The sequence below is a fragment of the Sparus aurata genome, chromosome 22 (genome assembly GCF_900880675.1).
Source record: "Sparus aurata chromosome 22, fSpaAur1.1, whole genome shotgun sequence".
Taxonomy (NCBI): domain Eukaryota; kingdom Metazoa; phylum Chordata; class Actinopteri; order Spariformes; family Sparidae; genus Sparus; species Sparus aurata.
Window position 1 is genome coordinate 23,155,712 of NC_044208.1, and position 16,004 is coordinate 23,171,715.

Here is a 16,004-nt window from a genome sequence, read left to right on the forward strand (position 1 = left end):
AAACCAATCGCCGGGAGAGTTTTCGCTGACATCACATGCCAAACAACTGGCTAGCTGTAGAAATAAATCAGATTCATCCCTATCTTAAGTGTTTAGGCCTGGCAGTGTAAATAGTTTGGCCAGCTGGACCAGGGCCGGCGCTGGAGCACAGATCTGGGCTGTTTTTTTTTTGCAGTGCAGAAACCAGATGCTAATAGAGAGGGAGGGACGCACAGCAGCAAAAATTATTTGCATGTTTTTACAGGAAGAACAGGTGTCAGTGATAACGGTTCCACAGTTTTATGTTAAATTAAATTGAGCTCAACTCACTTCTCTGATACCACATAATAAGTCCCCCTTTAACAAGAGAGCCTGGAGTCATGCTAGCAGCTCTGTGAGGCTATAGGCCACTTAGGCACAGCTGTGGCTCAAGTGTAGCTTCAGTATGCTAAAATGCTCACAATGACAATGCAGACATGCTAAAGCTAAGCAGATTACCTTTACTGTATTTTGTTTCCCATCTTTTTTGCCAAAGATCCTGAAATATCTCAAAACTACTGACAGTAATCCATCTGGTATCGTAGCTGTCCACATATCAAAATTAGTGGACCGACAGATTAACATTGTCATCCACAGAGCCATGCAGCTAGCAATAATTAATGTCGTTAATAAATCAGGCAGAGGCCGTTGAGAAGGAAACATTTGGGGTTGCCAAGTTGTGAAACTTGTAGTATTAATACTCTCTTTATTTGGTTATAATGCAGCTATGGATGTTTGTACTCCATTAATAAAAAAATAAAAAAAACATTAGTGAAGGGTTTCTTAACTATTAATGAAGCAATCTGTTCCAAGTCATCTGTTAATCTGTTAATAAATAAACTAATAAATAAACTCTTTGGGTGCCTTAGGGGTAAACAACAAGTATATATACATATACATTTAAGAAAGGAACAGTTAATAAATAGTTCTTACAATAGCCTAATTTAATAAGTCTGCAGTTTAAAAAGAGTTAGCTGTGGGGCAACTACCAGTTATAAAGCTGTTTTCATTAATAGCTTCTTAAAAAGTAATTAGTTAATGGTTTCTTAACCATAAATGAAGCCATTAGTTTAAACTCTTCTTAACAGGTTGGCTACCTTATTAGCAGGTGGTACCAGTTTTTCAAATTAGACTTTCCCTGACTGCCGGAGTCTCAGAGATGGTTATATGTGACCACATCAATGTCCTCAAAATTCTCTTTTTCACTACCAGCCATGAGAGGCTGGTCTCCTCTTCCTTGCAAAATAACATCTGGTGCATTGCTCTCCAACACACATGCACACACACACACACACACACACACACACTTAAGTAGCACTTAGCTTGCACACAGTCAGAGTGAGAGGCCAAGAAAAGACAAAGCGTAAGGAAAGTACAAAGATGGGACGAACCCTTGAATTGACACATTCTGTGTTAAAGCATCACAGGCGTATTTCCACTTAAGTGCATGAGGACTTTGAAACAGCTGCAAAAAACGCTGCTAGAGGCGCAAAGAGTCAGCAATAACACTTGCTTCAAAAATTCATAGCAAGCCAATCTGAATTACAATCCTCACAATTATCATCATGATTACCGTAAATGTCATAACACTTTTGCTTTCATCAGCGGTGCAGTCAGCGCTTATCGTTTCATATCATTTGGCCTATCCCCAGATTCCAGTAATCAAAACACTTGAGAAAATGATTCCCGTCAGGTTAACTACAGTATACAATTAGGTCTCAAAGTGCACTCAAAGTTAAGAAAAAATAAATGTGTTTGCAATCATCGAACATTATGACGCTGCTTTAGTTTATGTTTGAGTTAGGATTCAAGGTATAATCACAATTAGGACTGAAGGTTGAAATTAGTCACGAAGCAAAATTAACATTGTCAGTGAAAGCCCTGTTTAATGATTCAAAGATGTGTGTTGTTGTGTGTGTGGATGCACACACGGCATTGTGCACACATCTGCCTGTTTACAGCACCCGAGGAGGTACTGAAAAAGCTGTGATGGATCTGCCCCAGATGGTGAGGCAGCAGAAATGAAGAGCAAGCCTGAGAAAAGATCTGTTTGTTTAAACTATAACCACGGTTACCTGGATCTGTGTATGCGTGTGTTGATGTGTTTTGGGATTTAAGATCACACGATAATCCATGTTAAAAAAAACTAACAAACAAAAAATAAAAAACACTCTCTAGGGAATACATCTTGAATTTGTTGCCGTATTGCTAAAGTTAAAAAAGCATCGAAGTGGAAAAATTAAACAATTAAAAGAGGAAATAACCGGTTGTCAGCTGTGTCAGTTTGTCACCAAGATTACACAAAAACTACTGAATGGATTTCCTCGAAACTTGGATGGAGGATGGGTCTCTGCCCAGAACAGACCCCATGAAATTTTGGTGTGGAAAAAGGTTTTTCCAACATTCTTAAAAATTGCAAGATAGATTGCAAACGTTTTTGTTAATTTCTCAAGCATAATACATGACGACAAAAAAGACAAGTGTTTTTAGGCTTCTGGTATCTATATGTGAGTACAAAATGAAGCAGATAAAGGGGACTGTTTGCCCTTGGCAGAGGTATGCGCTCTATTCCATTCTATTAATAGAACTTTATCTAAAGGCGTTGTTCATAACATTCAGCCATTAAAGGTTAAATTCCAGACCACCACTAGCTAAAATTGCTAACGTTTGCTAACATTAATGTTGCTAACAATCATTATCTAACATTAGGGCAGTACAGGGTGGCATACTGTACAACTTGGTCATTTTTACGTTTTCTTCCACAAACCAACACTCTTGCTGACAAAACAAAGATACCATATGATAACAACAGCGCAGAACTAAAACCAACCGTCAGAATTCTTACACAAACGTAAAACATCAAATATTTTTTAAATGATTAAATCACAATCATAATAATGTTTTTAAGGGAAATACATGCTTTGATTCTGCACTGTATTATTTTCAAAAATCTTACCAATTTGATCTTAAAAAATGGTTCTCTGAATGAGTTCTGTATAAGCAGCGAAGGTCCAAAAACACTGACTTGCACTTTCCTCCTTCAATGAAATAACGGTTTATCTGTAATGGGGCATTTATTTCCAGCACAGATAGCCTCTAAAGGGTTCATTTGGAGCTAAATTTAAATCACCAAGGTGCTAATTTGTGTGGGTTTCTGTTTGTGTGCCTCTGTCTCGCTGTTTTGATGTGTGCGTGTATCCGTCTATAAACGTGTGTTTATGGCTCCTTGTGCGTCTAAGGCGCAGAGATGCCAGTTATGCGACTCACATCCTGGTTAAAAATCGTTACTGCCTCTCTTCTCGTCTCCGTCCCTGCCTCCTGTGAACACGCCTGGTCTTACCTGTAATGATAGTCATTATCACATTGTAATAGCAAACACACCTGCCAGCTCGCTGCTCGTGCCAAAAGCACACCTGTATGTGGTTAAGTATAACTTTGTCGCTATATGGTGAAGCGGAAAGCTATAACTGGCCTCCAGAAACGACTGTGGGCAAGTTTAGAATTCAGCTTTATAGCGTCATATATCATCAGTTCTATACATCTCTACCGTATTGATAATTTATGTGCTATCACTTCCTGAAGGCTCCCTTAAAATGAAATGTTTTTCCCTGCTCACAGTGGAAAAAAGCCTTTAGAGGGAGAAAATGTTTTACTGGCTGCTGAAGGACTCTTGTGTAATTAATCACAGAAACTGTCTTACTCACAACAGCTTGTCTCCAAACAGCGACCCGGGCAAATGTTCTTGAGGAGTTATGCGTTATTAATGCTGCCGGTCAGAAAAACATGAGCAGACTGTGCTCAGCCTGCAGAGTCTGGGTTTGTTGGTTCCAGCTTGACAGTAATGTTCCCAGCCAGAAGAAAAGCAAAACAAGCTCATCCAAAGCTCCACAAGATTGACATAGTTGCTCATTTTTCATCGAGGCGACACATTAACGACACAGAAACCAAATGCCAGCCTGCTATAATCGGACAAGTTACTGTCATTTATAAATTAATCCAAGAGTTGCTTTTCAATTAACCAGTAAAATGTGTGAACACTTCACACAACAATAAGTTCTGACGGGCTTCATGGGAAAGTTATTTCCAGATGTGTAGAGTTCAACTTCGAAATCTGTAACTCTACTTTGAGTTTTTGTGTGGAAGTCAAACAATTATCCCCTTGCAAAACTTTGAAAATTAAAAACATGTTCTGACTCTCAACTGGTCAAATGTGACGGCTTGGTTGGTGGTCTTACCCTTCAAGCGACAGTATGGCGCTCTACCAACCACTCTAGTGTCAGTTTTGCACATGAAGATGACAAAACATTGCTATTAACATTGTTGGGGCTTTATTAGGTTTCGGCATGAAAATGACTTGATTAGGTCAGTCAGTCACATCGCTTACATAACTAACATTACATAATTTACCTGAGTTAGGTTACTTAGTTAAAAAACAAATCTGTGTTAACACAAATGAAAGTCCTGCATATGACCCACCCAAACATCCTGACCCAAGCCTGACTCAGACTTCTCTTGTTCTTGACTACTACACTCAAGAGGAGCTCCCAGAAATGAGGCGGAGTAACTACCGCATCAAACTTGGAAATGTAGGGCAACTGACCGAGCTGCTGTATTTGACGTGTTGACGTGAATTGACCCACGTTCGAAATGTGTCCAACAAAGAATGAAGGACAACAAGTACAATGTCTGTCGGCGCCACTTTATGAAAAAGATCCACATTAGTATTTCCTCATCTTCTACCCCTTTGTTTCGGATTCAGTTTGGCAACTGGAGCTACTTTGTAAAAACAAGGAAAGATCATTGGTCATGCTTAAAAGAAACCAGTTTTGACTGAAAAGATTGACTGAACACGCCAGAGTCTGTGGCATCAAAGTCAGACACTTTAGCATACTCATCCACCCAAAGCTAAGAGGTTTTGCAGCTCTCTAACAATGTCAAGCTGCCTGTGCCTCTGCTTTGGTGACAGCCATTACTCTAACAACCACAACCGCTTGCGAGGAAAGCAGAATCATGGACCATTTTAAGGGTCTGAACAAACCAGGCTACATTTCCTCATCCATATGGTTTTGAGTCATGCTAGCGTCACTGTAGACTCTTTTAGCAATGTCTCGACAGATAATAAGCACCATTCTAATATAGTGTGCTAAAAACTATACAAATACATAAAACCTTTTTTTCTTTAAACCTTGAAGTTGCTACACAAGATGCTTAGTGTCTACATGTCATATATTGTTGCCATAAGCCAGTGACCGCAGTTTGAGACCATGTTTCCACATTTGTAGGTGTGTAACCACTGAATGTCTTTAAAAAAACCTCCAAAAATCTCACATCTCAAGATACATGTGGTATCACATCAACGTGGTACCATTTCCTCCATTTCAGGCAGCATCGGGGGCAGTGTGTGTCTCACGAACTTTGAACTGTATTAACTCTATCAATCAGGAAAGAGGAGCTCGGACTGTCTTAGGCGCTCTTGGCTCTGTGCCATCTCGTAAGTGTCTGAGAGAGAGAGAGAATAGCTGTAACTAATGACCTCATACAGGGAGATGAGTTATTATGCGGTCTCATGAGGTGCCAAAATCAGCTTAAAGAATCAATTGTTTGATCCAGCTCTAGCATTAGTCATGTGTATGGCCTATTCTCATGGCCATCAATCAGAGGATCAAATGACAAGCAGCTTATCTAGGTTTGTTCTAATCATCGACTAATGAGAGAAGAGAAGAGAAGAGAAGAGAAGAGAAGAGAAGGTTATAAGATCTACCTCACATTTCCTGTTCTTTGGTAAACACCACCATAGATGGAGAGTGTGCAGCATGCATGACCGCAACTGTGCGACGGTTAGCGGTGAGTGCACGTCACCCGCCTCGCTCGTGCATGTTCTCTGGCATGTTTGTTCAACAAACAGAGCGATTATCTTAAGTCGGTGGAGATGTTCCCTCTCATTAATGAAAAAACAAGTTACACGATGAGAACTCTGTGACTTCTAGGACCTCGATCTGTTGAACGGGAACCATGACGGGTACAGATACCATAAATTGAGTTTTAGCGGCAGTATTAGGTCGTATTTGAAAACTATTTTCATGCAACAAAATGAAAAAAATTCTATCTTTTATTCAGTAGACTCAGTGTATTAAACAGTTTCTTTCCTTCTCCTCTTCAATCTTTGGTTGATATTAATCCAAAACAATTACAGCGTCTTTCCTTGCGAAGTTTCTCAGACTGTTAATTTGTCACGACCAGTTAAAGTGCCAACATCAACATCCCATCCTGACCCGTCATACAAACCAGTGAATCCAATCCAACCGTTGCCAATCTGCACAAAAGTTACTTCCTGTTTCTGATCGTCTCCTCAGATGTTGGCCCGCTGTTTCTTTGCTCGATTTGGAAAACAGATGTAGGCGGTTGTTTGCAAAAGCGAAATCTTTAAAAACACGACGACTAATTGCAGAGTGATGTGTATTGTAATTGCAGTCAAGTAAACCATGTTACCGCGATGGTCAGACGATATCATTTCGACAGTGGCCGTCAAACCGAGTGCGCCAACATGTTTGCATTTTTCCGAAGAAAAGGGAAAAGTTACCCAGACTGTAAAATTTCAACCCCCCTCATTTTTCTCCAAGTTTTCCCCTTTTTCTTTTTCTGGTTCTTCTCTTCTTCCGTTCTCCACACAGCATTCCTGCCATCATTTAATGGTTTGTTATAGCTAATCAAGGGTAGTTTGGGGATTTATGGAGAAGTTAATTTTTTGTTTTGGTTTGTTTTGGGTTTATTCTTTTTTCACGCACACAAGTAGCCTGGATGCCTGAGAGAGAAAGAACTGTATGTGTTTTTGTTGCGCTAATCAAGTGTTCCCCTCTGGAAATTGGCCTGCGAGACGTGCACTAAGGAAACTATGTTTTCGTGGTTCGTACTTGCTGGAAGGTAAAATGTCAAGAGGAACTGGTTAGGAGCTGAGAAATTGCAGCACGGATTTTAAAGGCATTATTATTTGGGAGAGTTTGAGCTCGAACACAAAGGATGGTGAAAATCCTCTCCGCTCACAAAACCACATTGTGGATTCTAACAAGGCGTCGTAAATTTTGACTAAATTACTTCAGTGTTTGTCTCACTGCACTGGCTTTTTTTATTTATTTTTTTTAAAGTGCTGCTTTAATGTATTTCATTGTGTATGAAAAGTGTTTCTGCTTGTCAGTCATTCGGCAGCTTTAGCTGTCATACCGGGAACAATTTTCAGGAGTTAAAGCCTTTTGCTGCTGTTTCCATTGTTTTTTTCCCCCCAACTGCTGTCTATGAAGCTGGCACCTAACACTGTAAATAGTTTGAACACAGTTTCTAGCTTTACTGTATCTCTGGTGAGTAATATGGACAGTTGTTAAGTTTTAGAATTTGGTACTATTGACTGTCTGCGTGCTGCCTCCTCCTCGGACAAGTAGGATCTTCTTTCCCCTCTCCTCTCGGACCTCCTCCATCTTTCTCTCCAAACTAGTTTTGAGGGAGCGCAGTCGGCTGGTCAGCCATTTTGTGCCACAAAGTAATTTTTTGGGTCGATTTTCATGTTCCCCAGTGGATGAGTTCAAATGATTTTAGGGGTCTCTTGACTTTTCCTCTCTAGCGCCTGTTGATTATTTTAGAAATGTGTCAACTACCAAATTTCATGCAGATTAATCCAAATATTTGGCCTGTAAATTGGTACAGACATTCATGGTCATCACCGGATTATTATCCTTGGTGATCCTAAAAAAATACTCTGTACTTTGTGTTAAGTGCTAATAGGCAAATGCTAGCATGCTAACATTTTTAAACTAAGATAACAAACATGCAAAATATTATGGCTGTTTGACATTAGCATGTTAGCATTGCATCTGCAAGCATGTTCGCATGCTGATGAAAACGTACGGTTTGGGTCATTTTCTTACTTCTCTCAACTTTCTCTCTTTCTTTAATAACTATTTTTTGCCTTTTAATCTGATAGTTGATGTGTAGACATCAGTGTTGGAATCCATCGGTTATCGTCTGATGATGATGATTTGTAGTAGTTGTGTAGCTCATAGCTTCCTACTGTATGTAGCTTTGAGAAACACTAGGGCTGTGTCCGAAACCACTCACTACTCCCTATATAGTGCACTACACAGTGAGTATGCCATTTTGTAGTGCTGTCCGAATGTCAAGTGGGAAATATTATACCCTATATAGTGCACTCAAAGTATCCCACAATGCATCGCGAAAAGTAGTGTACAACCGATGGCCACTTACCAAGCAATACTTACCATCACACATTGCGCTGCGGACGAATGCATGGAGGTTTCAGTTCACGTTTCAACTGCGCAACAGTAGTGATGTCATTGATGACGCTGGAGTAGTGTCCGAAAGTGCGTTTTTAGTTCTGCTGTTGAGCTCACTATATAGTCCACTATGTTGGACTCCCTGTGTAGTGACTAGGGAGTAGGGAATGAGTGAGTGATTTCGGACACAGCCTAGGAGATAGTTTCTGTGATTACATTCTGGCTAACGCATTCCAGCCTTTTTGCTCGCCAAATGGACTGTTTACAGAACTGCTAAGAATTCACAGATAGGAAACATGGAAAGAGAGGGAATGGTAATAATGCAACAAAGGCCACAGTGCAGTTATATGTTATGTGTCGTACCCAGTAGGTTGCTCCTGTCTGATTATTATTGTTATGATTTTCTTTTCACTGTTTTTGTAATTTCCCCCTTACTGTTACTACTGCATTTTTTTCATTGTCTTTTTCTTTTTTTTTTTTAATAAAATGCCACTGCCAAAACCTTGTAGAGTTTGAGCTGAGTCTGGAATTGTTGTTGACGGAGAACTGTAACGCCAAGGGAGACTTAATAGAGTGTTAATGAGCTATATAAATTTCAAATGTTTGTGTGTGAACTAAAGTTCAAAGAAAATGAAGGAATCTCTGAATTCTAACTCGGGGAGGAATGCCAAGGTTGATAAAAATCCAAAATTGTTACAACTCATCCATCATAATCATAATTTTCATAACGCAAAATGTCATTAAATCTCTCCTGATGTTAACATTCCAATGCCAGTGAGGGTTTAGTCTAGAAGTTAAAACGCATTGATCTTCTCGTCTTCCTCACAAGAGATTTATGGCCATCCACTATTGGCTCTCAAAGGACTCCGGCAAGGGCTTTGAGGTCAAAGGTCAGCGGTGAGGGTAGAAGAAAAAGGGAGACAGACTGCTGAGAGGAGGGCGTGAAGGAGAGAGCAAAGTGTCAGCAGAAAGCTGTAGATCTGACCAAACACTTTCTCCTTTCATGTGGGGGACGCGTCCTGAGCCGACTATTCATCATCTGAAAGTGTGGAAATCCAAGGTGATCGTCAGAGGGAGCTGGACTGGAGTACTATGGGAAAGTAATCCCAACACACACACACACACACACACACACACCCACACACACACACACGTGCAATTTTGAAGTATTCTCTCATCTCACACTAGAGCTATGTTTACTCATGAGGCCCACCGTCTTTCACATCCTCTGAAACCTGTTCAGTCCATCGACCCAATGACCCTGCTTTCACCTTCCTTTCCTCCCCTTCAACCCCTTCTCTACCCCTACCCACCGACCAGACACACACACACACACACACACACACACACACACACACACACTCTCATTTCTCTCTGCTAGGAGGTCAAGGAAGCAACCCCAGCGGTTATGTCACCATCAGAAGTCCATCAGAGGGAGAGCACACAGAGGGTCTCAACACGGTTTACTTAAGGTCAGAGGGGCCGACATCAGAGTGGCCTTGCTGTCACCACGGCAACAACACAGACTGGATACACAGACGGCCATTTTAGCATTAAAATGTGAGAATTTAAGCCTATTGACATTTCGGTAAAACCCCTCCCCTGAACGGCGATCATCCAATCATAGCTTAGCAACCGTAATCAAGCTTTGATTTTTTTGCACAGGTGTGCATGAGGCACTATACGACTGATACTGTGTGTCAACCTTTCTAAAACCAAACAACAAGAGCAAAATGGAAGGCAACTGATAAAACAATCTGTTTGTCTGCTACTCTACTGTTTCTCCTGCTCTTTATTGGATTTGGAGAAGTTTAAACTCAACCCTTGCCAAACTTTATATCCGACGTAGCATTTGGCAAACACAATTTCCAGACGAAAGCTTACCTCTAGTCTTGCATGTTTATGTAAGCGGGCTAAACATCAAACCTCGAACCTAATCTTATCCCAGAAATAGCTATACTGACAGGAACTAACAACAGAACTGCAATTTTCATTATGTCTTTGCTTTTTCCATGGATCATCAGAGGACACTGCAAACATTTTGCCTGGGATCAGTAACTTTAGCCTCACTTTTTAGCAAAAATCATCTGTAGGAAACATTTTTTCTACAAATTCAGGAGGCGGGCATTACCTCAATCAATAAGCTAACTGCTGCTTTTCAAATCTGCCAGCGATGTAAAATACAACAAACATAATTGATAGTCATCGGCTAGAGATAAGAAGCCAGTTTCAGTCGTTCATTTAAGTGTTGCAACTGTGACTGTTATTTTTGATAAACTTTGCACGTGCTTTACAAGAACAGGCTTAGCAAACAGTCAACTGTTCACCCCTTAACCATGATAACAGACTTCAGCGAGATAACTGGTATATATGTAGATGTGTCATATAGACAGAAAGAGGTGGCTGTGATATGACTCAGATGATTAAAGCTGAAACGCAGCTACTACAAGGCTGAAGATACACAACTGACTGCAAATGCCTTTGAAGCTTTGGGACAAATCATATACAATTCCACACGTGGAGACAAGTAATGACTCAACGTTAATGAAAGTTCTTTAACTGATCCTGTTTTTACTCGTTCTCTGGTCCAAAAGCTGCAGTCTAATCACTTTCATATTAGTCACACACAGAAAAAAGAAACACTAATCCGATTAGAGCAGAGAAACAGCCAAATTCCTGACCTTCTCCGACCATACCCCATGTTTGTCTGCAGTCACAAGTGAGTTGGGGGCATCTGTTTCATATTGATGTGGTCATAGACGGTGAAAAAGATGTGGAAAAATGAAAAACAGACAGAAAATCTTTAAACTCGGGGACCCAAGTCCTGGATCCCTGCTGCAGCAGGTCACTGTGTGACACTCTGTGCGTGTCTGTTTGGCGTGCGTGTGTGCACGCTCTATAAAAATCCATCCAGTCTTCTCCTCTCAGCCATCTGAGCGCAGCTGGTGAGCAGACATCTGGGGAGGGAGAGAGAAGGGAAGGAGAGGGACAAAGAGAGTGAGACGGAGGGAGAGAAAGAGAAAGGGGGTGATGGCTGGGACAAAGGTAATTCAGGGTGAGACGGACTAAACGTATGTGGAGAAACCGTATGGATGTGTAAGTTAGAGCTGGAGCATGGCCGTGACGTCTGGAAATGGATGCAGCTGTGTTTGGTTTCCTTTCTTGTGTTGCATGAAAGCTTCCTCTGTAACATTCTTATTATTCAGGGTCTTAAAGAATTACACATTTGCTCTTAATTTTGCTGAATTCCTCTCCGCTTTTGGATTAGGTGGGGTAGATACTCTGGTTTGGATGGGTTTTCCTATTACATGTCTTACAGATTTTCCTAGTTACTTGTTTAGTTCTACTTTGTTTACTTTACTGATGTGATTGTGAGATTGTCTCTAAGAAGCGCAGCACACGAAGAACTGCTACACTCTGCCTGTTCTCTCCCCGTGACAGTTTTGTTTATGTGCGTGTGACGTTCGGCGCAGCGTTAGCCGCGGCCTAATTCCTCAACAACAATTCTCTGAGACACAAAAAAAATGCAGGAGATTCCACCGACAGCAGGCGGCCTGTCGAAGGCCTCGACCACAAGTAAGTGCACCTCAATGCTCCAAGGACGCAACACATTCTCAGTGTGTGTGCTGTGCGGTTACCGCCATGGAAAACTTCACACTGAGGTCCAATGCAAGAAAACTAAAAGATGGAAAGTGAAGGAAATGAGCCTCTGTCTCTCCAGTTAACTGATTACTGTCCTCCAGCAGGAGGGAAGGAGGAAGACAAGCGGGATTTACCTCGGTGACGGCATCATTTATCTGAAGGAGGAAAATACAAGCGCACATAAAAGATGATTCACGGTCTGAAAAAGCCGAGGCAGTTTTTCCATTTTAATGTTTGGGGCAGTTAAAATAAATGCACAAATCCGAAACACTTCGCTGCTGAATTCGGTGCCGAGCCGTTTCCCTCTCTCTCGCGCAAAGGCTCACAATGTCAAAAAATGGATGGCAACGTGGCCACAGTTAATAAACCATATGCGGAGCAATGAGACCTCCTGTTTACAGTTCGAGTTGCGCAGCACATACAGTTCTTGTTTACAGTCTTTAAATTTTATGAGGCGTTTCAATTTAAAATCAAATAAAATGGTCCTAAAACGGGAGGGCCCATAAAGTTTCGACTACAAAGATTAAGAAGAATGTAAATGTCAATTTTACACTGAGATCTTTTTTTATTTCAATAGAGCTGCTTATTGAAAACAGCAGCAACACTTATTAAATCTTTTTGGAAAGTGGAAAATATTCATGATTTGCTTCTTTACTTCTCCCTAAATGGTCAGGAAACGCAGCTACCCCGGTGGACATGGTGCTGATGTTAAACAGGTTTAATGCTCGCGGAGCACCAGGCACCTCAAAAATCCCTCTCTGGAAACAGAGAACTTATTCCAGCCGAGTACGGTTTGTACAACTGATGCAACACTCGACCGCGATTCTTCAGCTTTTGACGCATCATCCACAGCAAACTTAGAAGAAAAGGATTTTTTCGTGCAAAGAAAGGAAAGTTCTATCATTAATTTTCAAGTCTGTCTGTGCTGAAAATAACAGAAATAGTCAAAAAGAGAAAAATGCGCATAAATTGATCTGAATGTTGATCTACTAATGAACACTATTTTCCATTATGCCTATTTTCCATTATCAAATCAGAAAGAATAATTGCTTTTGTGTGTTGAACTGGCTCTGGTGAATAAAAGGAGCAGAAATCTTTTGGTGACTCTTCAAAATAACCATGATTAAAAAAAAAGAAAAAAAGGTTACAATCTAGTTACAGGGGCACTATGTTTACAATTTACAACGGCTAACAATACAAAACTCTTTTTTCTCTTTTAATAGCTGAATAAACAAGTTCCAGAGACCTGTTTGAAGCTAAAAAAAAGTGGCAGGGTCCGCCACATATAAACACAGTAAAACAGTATGAAATGACTCCTGACTCCTTTGAGTCATTTCACTGTTAACAATGAAAAGCTTTATAAAACATGTATTAAGCAAATGATTATTGTAAAGGGCAAACTGATTATAAACCTTACAATTGCTTAATAAATGGTTTTTTTAATATTTCATCGGTAACAGTGATCCTCAGGCGAGGATGAGGCTGATGAGGTATTTTTTTTCATACTGTCTTATTCTGTAAAAAAAGATGATTATGCATTGAATAACTTAAGTCTGTGTAGTCAAAGTCTGACATGTATTATTTTGGACCCTGGAGCTCTATTGTTGTCCACACACATCAAAGAGCCGCACAGTTGCACAGGCTGAAGTGTTTTTCTATTATTGTAAACATGGCCACTGAAGTTTATTCTGAGCCAGTCCCACACACATCCTTCTGCTGCAGGAAATACTCACTAACTCACAAAATGTGTAGTCATCCACAGCCACATCCTATTTTGCTAAAACGTACTCAGCCTTTTAAAAATAATAAAGATATATAACGATTTGTTAGTTGTTTTTAACTACCTTGCATTTCATTTGAGTCTGCTTCTTGAGATTTTGTTGACACATAAAAAACCTACTGAGTACTGACACTTCTCCTCCAGACTGTGATATACAGCAGGCCGCCACATTCCTGCTAGTATGAACGCTTCCAGATTACATTTAACATCCCTGACAAAGTAGCCCAGCCCCTCCTCTGAACCCAGCGCTGGCAGAATCATAAATAACGCAGTGATAGCTGGTGTGAAGAGCCATAAAAATACAGCAGTGGTTCCTCTCCTCTCCCAAATGACAGCCTTTACCTTCACTCAGCACAAAGTCAAAATGTACGCTGTCACCTGTCAGTATAATGGACGTGATTTATTACCTAGATTTGCCTACTTTCTCTCTTTGGTTTCATGAGCACACTGGAAAACAAGACAGGTGTCTCACTTTGTTTGAGTCAGCTTCAGGTTGAAAGACAAAAGAATCACTGTAACCATCATTTTTTGTACCTGGAGGCGACGGCTTTTCCTGGATTCCCTCATTTGTGTGAGTAACATTGATGTTTCCTGAACCACAACACAAAAGATCTACATATAACAACAGATGGTGTTCCAGACTGGCTTATTTCTTCAGTGTGTTTCATCTGGTTCTCATTTAGAGACGAGTGATTGATATCCGCGTGTTACTGGAGGAGCCTGGACCTGTATTACAATGGTGAGCTTAACAAAAAAGGTGCAGAGCTAGCATGATGCTAACATGGCTCTGCACAAGCTCGGCAAAAAAATAATGAGTTACAGGATACGGGGTCGAATTTTAAGTGCTTATCAAGGTTACTGATGTGGAAGGCTGCTGATGATAATTGCTCTCAGGTACATTCATTTATTTCATTTAAACTCCCCATTCATTTTTGCCTAAACTGTTTTAACTGGCCACAAATGACTGCCTGGGCACCAGCTCCACCGCCTGATCAAACAAAGAACAAACCAATCTCTAGTTATGATCTTTAATGCGTTTTGAAAATGCATTGGACGATAAAACGAAAAAATATATAAATATATAAACGGCTAACTTTTTTCCCACAGGCTTCACATTTTTTCGCTCAAGTCCCAGTCTTGACTCCGTCAGGCATGTTTGTGAATGCGCAGCTCTCGCATACCACCATTGGTGTGCTAAATTATCAGATAGAATAAAGGAATTTCAGTGACGGCAGACATCTGCCATGCATTCAATCATCTCTTATTTTAGCACAATCTCTTCCAGACATGACTGTGAGTGTGTGTGCATGTGTGAGTATGTCTTTTCGTTTATGCATGTGTGGGTGGAGAGATGCAGCACACACAGGAAGACGGTGAGACAGAAAGACAGAAGACAGAGGACAAACTCCTGTGCACGTGTGGGTAATAACATGAAAATAAACTAATTAAGTCAAACAGTGATATGGAACAAGGTGATTTAGTTGCAATTTTAACTTGTTTTGGAACTCCACTGGCTACTCACTTACTTTGTGACTTTGATTTTGGTCTCAATACATTTAAGTCATTGATGTTTATGGTATTTAAGTTATTTCATTTTATTTTTTTTGTATTCTTGCAGCTTTTTTTTGGTTTAAAGTCAAAAAGAAAAATAGAAAGAAATGTCAAGCCCTCATCTGAGCATAGCAGCTGCTATCTTGAGGCCCTGAGACCTACATTTTTTCTTGCATATTCCTAAATTGATGCCTTTAATCGAACTACCAGACAGTAAATCTTCTGGCCAGTTCGTATTCCAGTCTGACTGAGTAGTATTCAATATACCTTTGAGTCAACGTATCTGTAAAGGGATAGTTCAGCAGTTTGATCTACAACACTCTCATATCTGCTTGGTGAAAATGAATCAGTCAGAAGGTGGCTAGCTTGTATGATGTAGCACACTAGTATAGAGAATGTAAAGAGCTAACCTGGCTCTGTTTAAAGGTTCAACTGTATCTTTTTTTGTTTATTCCAAATAAAAGGTCGGCTGGGTTTTTTTGGGGGTGACTCCTTTGTGGTCAGGAGCAGTGACTTCACACTAGCTATCTTTATTCCCCTGTTGCCATTTTTTATGCTCAGCTACAGTTACTGTCTCCAGGCCGTAGCTTCATTTGAAACAGACACAACTTCAAACTTTTCCTTTTAGGAACATGAACCTTAATGTGTAGAAACAATTGTGTCTGACGGAATATAAATCCGCCCTGTGATGACTGTGATGACTCATCCAGGGCATGTCCCGCCGTCACCCA

At 40.5% G+C, this 16,004-nt stretch overlaps 1 protein-coding gene across 4 annotated transcripts in view; it reads right to left on the minus strand.

The window, feature by feature from the left end:
- The window catches only part of LOC115573965 (serine protease 23-like), a 68,864-nt gene that overhangs the window by 37,391 nt on the left and 15,469 nt on the right, over positions 1-16,004 (minus strand). Inside the window, exon 4 of one of the 4 annotated variants that reach the window (XR_003982390.1) lies at positions 10,842-11,257. The exons of the other annotated variants lie outside the window; for them this stretch is intronic. The gene's annotated coding sequence lies outside the window, so the exon portion shown is untranslated. Of the gene's footprint in view, positions 1-10,841; positions 11,258-16,004 lie in introns of those variants that run through there. 4 annotated transcript variants of the gene reach the window in all.